This window comes from Lathyrus oleraceus, chromosome 6 (genome assembly GCF_024323335.1).
Source record: "Lathyrus oleraceus cultivar Zhongwan6 chromosome 6, CAAS_Psat_ZW6_1.0, whole genome shotgun sequence".
NCBI classification, from domain to species: domain Eukaryota; kingdom Viridiplantae; phylum Streptophyta; class Magnoliopsida; order Fabales; family Fabaceae; genus Lathyrus; species Lathyrus oleraceus.
The window spans coordinates 482,250,489-482,261,077 of NC_066584.1; positions in this window are offsets into that span (position 1 = coordinate 482,250,489).

Sequence of the window (10,589 nt, forward strand, 5' to 3'; positions counted from 1 at the left end):
TCTTATTTAATTTTTCTTGTGTCCATTGCCTTTCATGTGTTGATGAGCGCATAAATTAGTATCAGATAAGTAAGGATATTTTATCGTAAGTCTAATGATCTGAACTAGGACAATTATTCGACTTAGTAATTAACTAGGAATAGGTGATTATAAGTTGTGGCTTGTGAGTTAACAAACTGAGTAACGGCTAATTTAACTCTGAAATTGTCACAAGGAATTAGGAAATTATTGGTAAATTAGTGAGTTATAGACTAAGGAATTGGGTACAGTGGCCTTGTTAACTCGCCGTGAGATTATAAAACTGTAATTTATCTATTACATAGTTCATCAATAGGTATAATTAGGGGATTCTAAAGAAATATCCAATCGCTTTTAATTATCGAACTTAAATTCGTTAGTTTTCTCGTTCTTGCTTTCGTGCCAAAACACCATCGAACCCCCCCCCCCCCTATTATTCTTTTAAATAGAAATTTTATTACCCTTTTAAGTTTACAATTCTTGTGGAGACGGATTTTTTTTATTACTTTGACACTACTGGTACACTTTCTTGTTTAGTCTATCAAGTTTTTGACACTGTTGTTGGGGATTGTTGATAATTTCAACAAGGTAATATTGGGGAGACATTTTTAATTTTGTATAGTAATTAATTTTAATTTTAATTTCCACTTTGTTCTTATTTACTTTTTATCTAGTTCACTGCTACTGGGGTATTTTTCTTCTGATTGTGTATATAAGGCAAAGGAAGAGATGTGTGATGAAGCTGACTTTCAACTTGCTCTGTTAGCACACCTTGAAACTTTATCAAAGCAATTGGTTGTCTAAACTCTAATTCTAGAAAATATTAATCTGGTCAGGGCATTATGATGTGATTTCAATGATGAAGGTCACGCCAATGGCATTTTGTGTACCATTCATAGAATAGGCGCATTATGTGGGAAAATATCAAGAGTCGGACGCTTACTTCATCACCCATAACCCATAGCGAGATGAACACTCAGGCTGGACTAACAATCATATTCAATATTTCAACCAAGACTCTCCTCAAGATCCACCGCCAAGGAAGTCATCTCTTATAGAAGACACTATGAACCAATTCATGTCAACTCAAAGCAACTTGGAAACAATACACTCAAAAATTGAAGCATTCAACATGGACATTGAAGCATCCAACAAGGACATTAAAGCATCAAATAAGATCATTGAAGCATTTGTGAAGAATATTGAAAATCAAATTGGGCAGTTATATAAATAAGTGACAACTCGATCAAATGGAGGTTTTAGGGGGAAGACGTTGGATATTCCTAGGGATGAAGAAGTTAATTGAGAATTAGACGATGAAAGGGAAGTATTCTATGAAGGATGAGTTGAAAATAAATAAGAAGAAGAAGAAGAAAAATGCAGGCCACCAGACAAAAAAAATGAATTAACAATAGAAAAAACCTGAGGTGAAGAACAAATATGGGAAAAGGGCCAGAATGCTAAGTGAAGATGATCTAGTTTTGGATTCAAAATTTTGTCTAGATGTAGATATCCAAGAAGAAAATCTTCAACAAAATAATGTCACAACAATTTGTTTTAGAACCAAATAAAATAGAAGATAAGAAATAGATAAAGTATTAGGTTCAATGTATGCCTCGTTAGCTATTATCAAATTAAAGAAGAAATGGAAGCAATATCATCAATACCTCAAGTTTCTAGGAGTCATACCAAACAAAAGGAACAAAAAGAATGACGTGTTTTTTGTGTCATATATGTCGCCCTAACAGAGAAGCAAATGATCAAGTTAAGGACCTTAAATAAGTGTTTCATGGGAGGCAACCCATAAATCCGTGTTATTTAGATTTATTTCATTTTGTATTTTTATTTTAATTTATTTCCCTTTTGAACTATGATCCGAGGAAGAGTAATAGTTATCTCTCAAGAATGCGCTTCCTCTTTTGGACTTCTCTTTGTTTTTAATTAATGAACTTGTTTGCTACTGTTGCTTCTTTCTTTTTTAACTTGTTGCCTTACTAGTGCAAATATGAAAAAGAAAAGAAAAAGTAACCAGAAAAAGAATGAACAAAAGTGATCAACATTGAAGTTCCTTTGCAGATTGAAGGTTGATGAAGAAAAGGGAAGCCAACTACTTGTACTCAACTAGTAAGGTTTGAGCCAAATATTTCTATTGTTCACTTTTCTTTCTTATGAGAGTATCCATGCATTATTATTTCCTAGAATTTTCATTGTTTCTACTTAGTCTATTGGTCTGATAAATACACATTAGGGTAGTTGTTTGTGAAAACTTTGAGCCTTTTTAAGCCAACCTATTTTAATATGATTATAATAAAGTATATAGTTCTATTGGGTAATACGCTAACCTCATGGCGTGAAGACCAAAAGGAGATACAAATGAGCATAATAGGTGGTAGTATTATACATTGAGTAGAGGAACATATTACTAACCTACGAATGTGCATGATAGATATGTAACGATGAAAGTTACCCTCAACAAGAATTCTCATAATTAACATTGAAATCTTCACGACAAACACAAAACTATTTTCTTACTTAGAATAATAAATTAATGCTACTTTGTCTTTGAAACTATTGGTCTCTGTGGATACCATAATTGAAAAACTTACTTTTGTTGCACATGTAACAATCATCGTTCTGGAATCCAAGCAGGGACACTCCTCTCCATCGGGTAGAAAAGGAGTGACACCCTAAATACGTACCCCCATACCAGGAGGAGACGATAAAATCACCATAACAGGTAAACAAAATTTCATACCTGAGACCAAAACAACTTATAAGAAGTCTCCACCTCCACTTTGCTAGAAGGGTTGGATTAACAAACCATGACTCTTTAACATGAAGACCCTCATACTTCTTGAGCTTACATATTTCAGACCACCTAACCTAGGGGAATTTAGATATCCCATTCACCCCTCCTCATAAGAATCTCCTTTGAATCCTAATAATCTTGTTCGACACTTTCATAAGAATATTAAGAAAAGAGAGGCAGAAAACTAGAATCACGTTAAGCACAAAATTAAGAAGAATAACTTTACCCCCTAAAATAACATACCTAAGGGGCCAAGAATTAAGTCTCCTCCTAATTAGATTTAAAAAAAGGCTCTCATGTGGATTCCAACCTAGGGTTAGCTCCTACTAGCACCCCAAGGTACTGAAACGGAACAAGCTTTATCTTATAATGCATAAAACTATCAGTAAGTTGGAGGAAGGAATGGTTAACATTAATCCCAATCAGGCCGCTCTTATGAAAATTAAGCCATAATCCCAAAGTAAGCCCAAACCCCCTAAAATAGCTTTAATAATCCATAAAGTCTCGACCGACGACTCAGTCAATATTAATGTATCATCAACATACTGAAGATAGGAGACCTCCAAATTGGAATGATTAACTTTAAAACCGGAAAAAAAGGCTAAGATCAGAAGCACGATGAACCAAACAACCTAACACTTTGGCCACTAGAAGGAAAAGGAAAAGATCTAGGGGATCTCTCTGCTTCAACCCTATTTGAATCTTGATTTCAGGAGTAGGGGAATCAGTAACCAGCACAACCAAATTACCAGAGAAGACACGATATTTGATACATGATATTTACATGTTACTAAAGCCAGTCTGATAAGCATATAGTACCCAGAAACATCAACTCAATGAATCATAAACTTTATCAACGCCAACTTTAAAAATGAGACATTATTTCTTGGATCTCTTAGTCAAGTCAATCACTTCATTAACGACCACTACTTCATTGACCAATATTCTCCCTTTAAGGAAGGCATACTAGTTAGGACTAATCAATTTGTTCATCACCTCCCCCAACCTCTGCGCTAGAAATTTTTAGCTACCAGTTTATAAAGGGACCTTATCTATAGGTGGTAAAACGGGTCTGACCCGTTGGGCATGCTCATTTTACCTAAACTTTAGTGTGAGGCAAGATAAGGGTTTAGGCTTGCACCCTCTAATGCATCCTCCCCATTTTGTACGGGCTTTTGTGGGCGTGGGTATTAAAATAATCTTTTCATTTTTAGGCTTAAAAGGTGCAATGTCGTGCACCCGCATTCACTTTTTGTGGGGTGGGCCAATGTTTTATGTAACACCTCAAATTCGATTAATTTTTTTTAATTGAATTATTTTGATTTTTTTATTTAATTATTTTGGTGTTTGGTGTGCCTTTAAATAAAATTCGGTGATTATATGTGTTGTTAGGGTGTAAGGGAAATGGTAGGGTCAATAATTAGAATCTTCTATCAACACTTGTTAATCATCATTTGAGTTATACACCATGAGTCTTAAGTAACGAAGAATGATGAGAGGGGGCACTCATATCCTTGTCTAGGGTATCCTTGAGTACGAGGCATATGCCCTAGTTGCTCAAGGTATTTGCCTTTGTTCATAGACTTTAGTGCAATTTGAATCAGGTAATTGACAAGGTCTTCTTCAGGCAAGCACATCAATCATTCAACACTTCAACGGTGCAACATTATTGCTTCATCAAACATACTTTCCTCTTTGGATTACTAATCATACTCTCTTTGACATCCATACATTCCTTGGATTAATTCCCTTGTGGTCAAATCTTTGAATCCTAACTAATCCATCATTCATGTTTTCCATATCAGTCCTCTTGTGCTTTGGAAAACCATATTCATTCATTGTGAGCCTTATCAGTCCTCTTGTGCTTAAGCCAACTCCCTTATTCGTTGTTTGTCTTATTAGTCCTCTTGTACTTAGACAAAACCCTCTAAGCTATTTTTCCTTGTAAATCCTCTCGTGTGTTGGCAAATCATCTCTAATTCATTGTTTATCTTATAAGTCCTCTTGTGCTTAGACAAATCCCTTTGAGCTCTTTTGACTTGTAAATACTCTCGTGGTGTTGGCAAATTATCTCTTATTCATTGCTTGTCTTATAAGTCTTCTTGTGCTTAGACAAGCCCCTTTGAGCTCTTTTTCCTTGTAAACCCTCTTGTGTGTTGTCGAATCATCTCTCATTCAGTGTTCACCTTATAAGACCTCTTGTGCTTAGACGAATACCTTTTAATCTATGTTGCCTTATAAATCCTCTTGTGTTTAGGCCAATCGTCTCTCTTTTGTCACTTTGGCTAAACACCGCCTATTGGTTAATGCCACACTCCCGCTTTTCAAGCAATTTACTTTGCCTCTTGGAAACCCAATCTTCTTCTTTCTTTGTTCTGCATTAGTTTCACGAACTACCGAGCTCTGACTTTTTCATTGCACGGTGAGAATACGTAGGCACGAGGATTCAAATCCTCCATGAGCACATTAATTATTAATTCTTATTTCACATCACATTTATTTATCCATTCCTTTCTCTAATCATTCACCTATCAGCATTCATTATTCACTACCTTCACTCATAACCATTTGATTTAAACACCACATCAAGCAAATTTCCATTATAGTTTCATTCATCCTCTGGTTTAAACACCAATTCCCGGTTCAAACACCATTTGCCGAATTATATCACTTTTACCTTTTTTCTTTTTGAGGCAAACACCTGTTATACCTCTTGTCATGTTTAAACATCTCTTTAATCATTTTCTCTTTCATCTCTCATCATTAGTTCTATGAACTATAGAGCTCTGAATTTCTTATTACACTATAAGGATACGTAGGCATGAGGGCCTTAATCCTCACCAAGCACTCTATCTATTCCATTCTTTTTCCCTTTATTCTTTTGCGAGAAATATTTAGATAATAACACCCATTTGAGCAAAGAACAATTAAAATTTTCTCGTTGAGTATAATAGATATGAGGGATGCTAATACCTTCCCCTTGCATAATCTACTTCCTTACCCTTTTTCTCTTCCCCCGGGTTTTATCGATGTTTTCCCTTTCCTTCGAGAATAAATAAAGTTTGATACAACTTTGTTGTGTCTTCGAGTGTGCGATGTGCTCGGGTATTTTTCGCTAGCTTCAAGTTCATGGAAGGAATCATCCTATGCATGATCTAGAGTTGGTAGCAGTGGTATTTATGTTGAAGATTTGGAGACATTATTTGTTTGGCTCCAAATTTGAGGTGTTTGGTGACCATAAGAGTTTGAAGTATTTGTTTGATAAGAAGGAACTGAAAATGAGGCAGAGAAGATGGATCGAATTTCTGGAGGATTATGATTTTGGCTTTAGTTACCATCCTAGTAAAGCTAATGTTGTGGTTGATGCATTGAGTAGGAAGGTCGTGGCATATGACGACGTTGATGGTCCGAGAATTGGAATTGGTTGAATAATTCAAAGATATGAGTTTGGTTTGTGAAGAGACTCTTAATAGTGTAAAGTTGGATATGTTGAAGTTGACCAGTGGTATCCTTGAAGAGATCAGAGAAGGTCAGAAAATTTATTTAAGATTGGTTGATCGGATGGTGTTAATCAATCAAGGTACAGGAAATGATTTCATAATCGACGAGAATGGTGTGATGATGTTCAGTGGCAGAGTTTGTGTACCTGATGTACCAGAACTTAAGAAGAGTATTCTTGAGGAAGGTCATAGAAGTGGTTTAAGTGTTCATATCGGTTCCACTAAGATGTATCAAGACTTGAAGAAATGGTTTTGGTGGCCAGGAATGAAGAATGAAGTAGTTGAGTTTGTTTATGCCTGTTTAACTTTCTAGAAGTCAAAGATTGAACATCAGAAGTCTTTGGGTCTAATGCAACCGTTGAGTATTCCTGAGTGGAAGTGGGATAACATTTCCATGGATTTCGTGACAATTTTTCCGAAGAATACAAAGGGATGTGATTCCATTTGGGTCATTATTGATAAGCTGACTAAATCGGCTCATGATTCCGATTAAGATTGGTTATCCTTTATAGAAGTTGGTTGAGTTGTATATTGAAAATATTGTTAGCCGACATGGTATTTCGTCGAGCATTGTGTCGGATAGAGATATGAGATTCACGCCAAGGTTTTGGAAGAGTTTTAAGGAAGCGTTGGATGCTAAGATGAAGTTGAGTTCTGCTTATCATTCATAGATGGATGGTCAGATAAGGAGGACTATTCAATTCTTGGAGGATCTGCTGAAGGCTTGTGTGCTAGAACAAGGAGGTATTTGGGATAGCTACTTTTCGTTGATTGAGTTCATTTACAATAACATTTCCATTCAAGTATTGGAATGGCCCCGTTTGAGGTATTGTATGGTAGAAGGTGTATGACACCTCTATTTTAGTATAAATCAGGTGAGAGTGTGGTGATTGGACCTGAGATTGTTCAGCAAACTTCTAAGAAGATCAAGTTGATCCAAGAGATAATGAAATCTTTGCAGAGTCACTAGAAGAGTTATCGTGATAAGATAAAGAAAGCACTTGAGTTCTAAGAGGGAGATCATGTGTTCTTGTGAGTTACTTCAGTAACTGGTGTTGGTTGAGCTTTGATAGGGGTGTTCATGAGTGCGGGTCGACCCACGAATCCGCTAACCTAAACCAACCCAACCCATAAATTACCTAAACACATTCATTTATGGGTATACCCAACTCAACCCATAATAACCCGTATAGTTTTGGTTCAGGTATCGGGTTTGAGTTTTGCAACCCGCAGACCCATTGACCCAACCCATTGATGTGGCTTTAGTAATTTCTTATTAGTTTTATTATTACTTTAAAATAAAAATATAAAATTAATATCTCACTAATAATCATAATTTTTCCAAAAAAAAATATTCTCCACAAATAATACTACTAGACCAATGAGCTTACGTAATTCTAAGATTAAATGTTGTTTCTTATTTTCTTTTGTATCATTTCCAACTTACGTATTTTATGGAAATAACATGCCTTGTTAAACTTTATACTATTATAAAGTGTTATGTCGAGTTGATGAATTTTATTAGATATTATATGATGTGTTTCATTGAATTTGAGTATTAGAAATGAGTATGATTATATTGAGTTGTGTTATATTTTTTTTAACCGATAAAAAGAATCATAAAAAATATATTTCTTATTTGAAACACAACCCGCAAACCCAACCCAGCTCATTAATGAATGGTCGGTTCATATTAGTTTTGACAATAAAATTGCGGGTTGGACGATGGACCCAACACATTGAACTTTGAATGGGTTGGGTAACGGGTTAGGCCAAACCCGGTCCAACCCAACCCGCGTACACCCCTAAGTTTTGACGTCTCGAAAGCTCAAGCCATATTTTGTTGGTCCATACTAGATCTGTACAAGATATGAGAGGTGGCCTATCGAATTTCTTTTCCACCATCATTTGCTAATCTTCATGATGTATTTCATGTGTCTTTGTTGAGGACATACATTCTGGATATGTCTCATGTGATCCAAGTAGACGATTTACAAGTGAGAGAGAACCTGATTGTTGAGGCATCACCCATAAAAATAGAGGATCGGGAAGTGAAGTTGTTAGGTAAAGAGATTACCTACGTGAAGGTAGTGTAGGGAGGACCAGTTGGTGGAAGCATAACTTGGGAGATGAGAGCCAGATGCAGGAGTCGTATCCGACTCTATTTCCTTCAGGTAATTTTCGAAGGCAAAAAATTTTAGTATGCCTTTAAATAAAATTCGGTGATTATATGTGTTCTTAGGGTGCAAGGGAAATTGTAGGGTGTCGTGAGAAGGTAGTAACTTGGTAGAATAATTTAGAAAGTAATTAGAATAATTAACATTTTAATTATTATTAAAAATAAATAGAGAAATTGGTAAAAATAAGGAATTAGGCCATTTATGTGATTTGAGAAAAAAAATGTGGTAAGAGGAGAGAATTTGAAAATTAATTGGTCAATAGTAATGATTAGAAAAAAGTAATGAATACTATATATTCTAAAAGTTGAGGGAAATTAGGTTTTTAGAGAACCTTTTGTCAGTACGTGAAACTATGAGGCATAGAGAAATAAGAGCATTTGGAAGGAGAGTTAGGTTTTGAAGGGAGAATCCATATGAGCTGCTTGATTTTCTACTTTTGGTGGAAATCTAAGGTAATGGGGAGAAATGGATCTCAATATGTGTGTATTGTATGATGGGGTAGATAAGAGAGGTTCTTGCTCTCATTAGGGTTCCATGATTTTGCTTTGATGAATGGTTGTTGTGTAGAAATCTGGAATTTGATGATTAATTGTGTTTATACATGTGAATATATGACTGAAATTATGTTTGAATTACCATGATTATGCATGTCTACAATTCTGCCATTGATGAATGTTTGAGTGCTTGAGTTATGTTCATGATTGTTGATGAAGTTGTTGATGAATTACTATGAATCATGACAAAATAGGTGTTGTAACATGTGATGGTTGTGATAACACGATTTCATTATTTAATTCGTGTTAGAGTTGACTATATTTGGGGTAAATTGGTTGGGGTCATGTATGAAGGTTTAGGGATGGAGGGATGAAGAACAAATATTTGAAAATTGAGTTTTTGAAAAATTTGAGGATGACAACGATTGTCATTATACACTACGCCAAAAACTGGAATAGACAGCGCCCCTTAGAGGGCACTTTATTACAAAAGCGCACTCTAAAGTGAAGAGAAAAATAAGGAGCATACTATTGGAATAGACAGCGCACTTTAGAGGGCGCTTTTGTAACAAAGCGCACTCTAAAGTGAAGCGAAAAAATAATGAGGAAATGGAGGGACACCAATAAAGGACGCTTTATTGAAAGCGCCCTCTAAGGGTAACCTTAGAGGGCGCTTTTGAAAAAGCGCTCTCTATGTCCATGTACATTTCCAATTTATAAGGCGCTTTTGGAAAGCCTTAGAGAGCGCTTTTAGAAGCGCCCTCTTAGGCCCCCTTTAGAGGGCGCTTTTGTAACAAAGCGCCCTCTAAAGTGAAGCCAAAAAAAAATAATGAGGAAATGGAGGGACAACAATAGAGGGCGCTTTAGTGAAAGCGCCCTCTAAGGTTACCCTTAGAGGGCGCTTTTAAAAAAGCGCTCTCTAAGTCCATGTACATTTCCAGTTTAGAAGGCGCTTTTGGAAAGCCTTAGAGAGCGCTTTCAGAAGCGCCCTCTTAGGCCCCCTTTAGAGGGCGCTTTTTTTACAAAAGCGCCCTCTAAGGTCCCCTTTAGTAAACATTAAAATTATAACATATACTGCATGTCTCTTTATTTTCCCTCTCTACAAGCTATTTCATTTACGTAACTGGGTTTTCTCTCTACTGCGTCCACCGTCTACTGCGATTACTCTCGTCCTCCGTTCGTTCTCCCTCCCTCACCGTCGTCGTCATCGTCGCCTTTTTCTGCTGCTGCGTTCACGTTCACGTCCACCGTCACTGTTCACTTTCTTCTCCATCGTTACCGTCACCTTGAAGGTATTTCTCTTCTCCATCTTTACCGTTCACTTTCTTCATGTGTTTGATTAGGGCATTTTCTAAACTTAGTTTTACATTTTGTGCATTATGTTGATTAATGTTGTTTAGGGCAAACTGAGTTTTTTATTTCTGATTGAAAACTGATATCATTTGAAGTGTGTTTGAGCTTTTGCTTGGAAGTTTGATGATTATGGATGCAAGTTTGTTCATGTTCCAAACACCATAAGTTTGCATTGGTCTTTTGCATGCAGTAGGTGTGTGTGAGTTTGCATTGGTCTTTTGCATGCAGTAGGTCT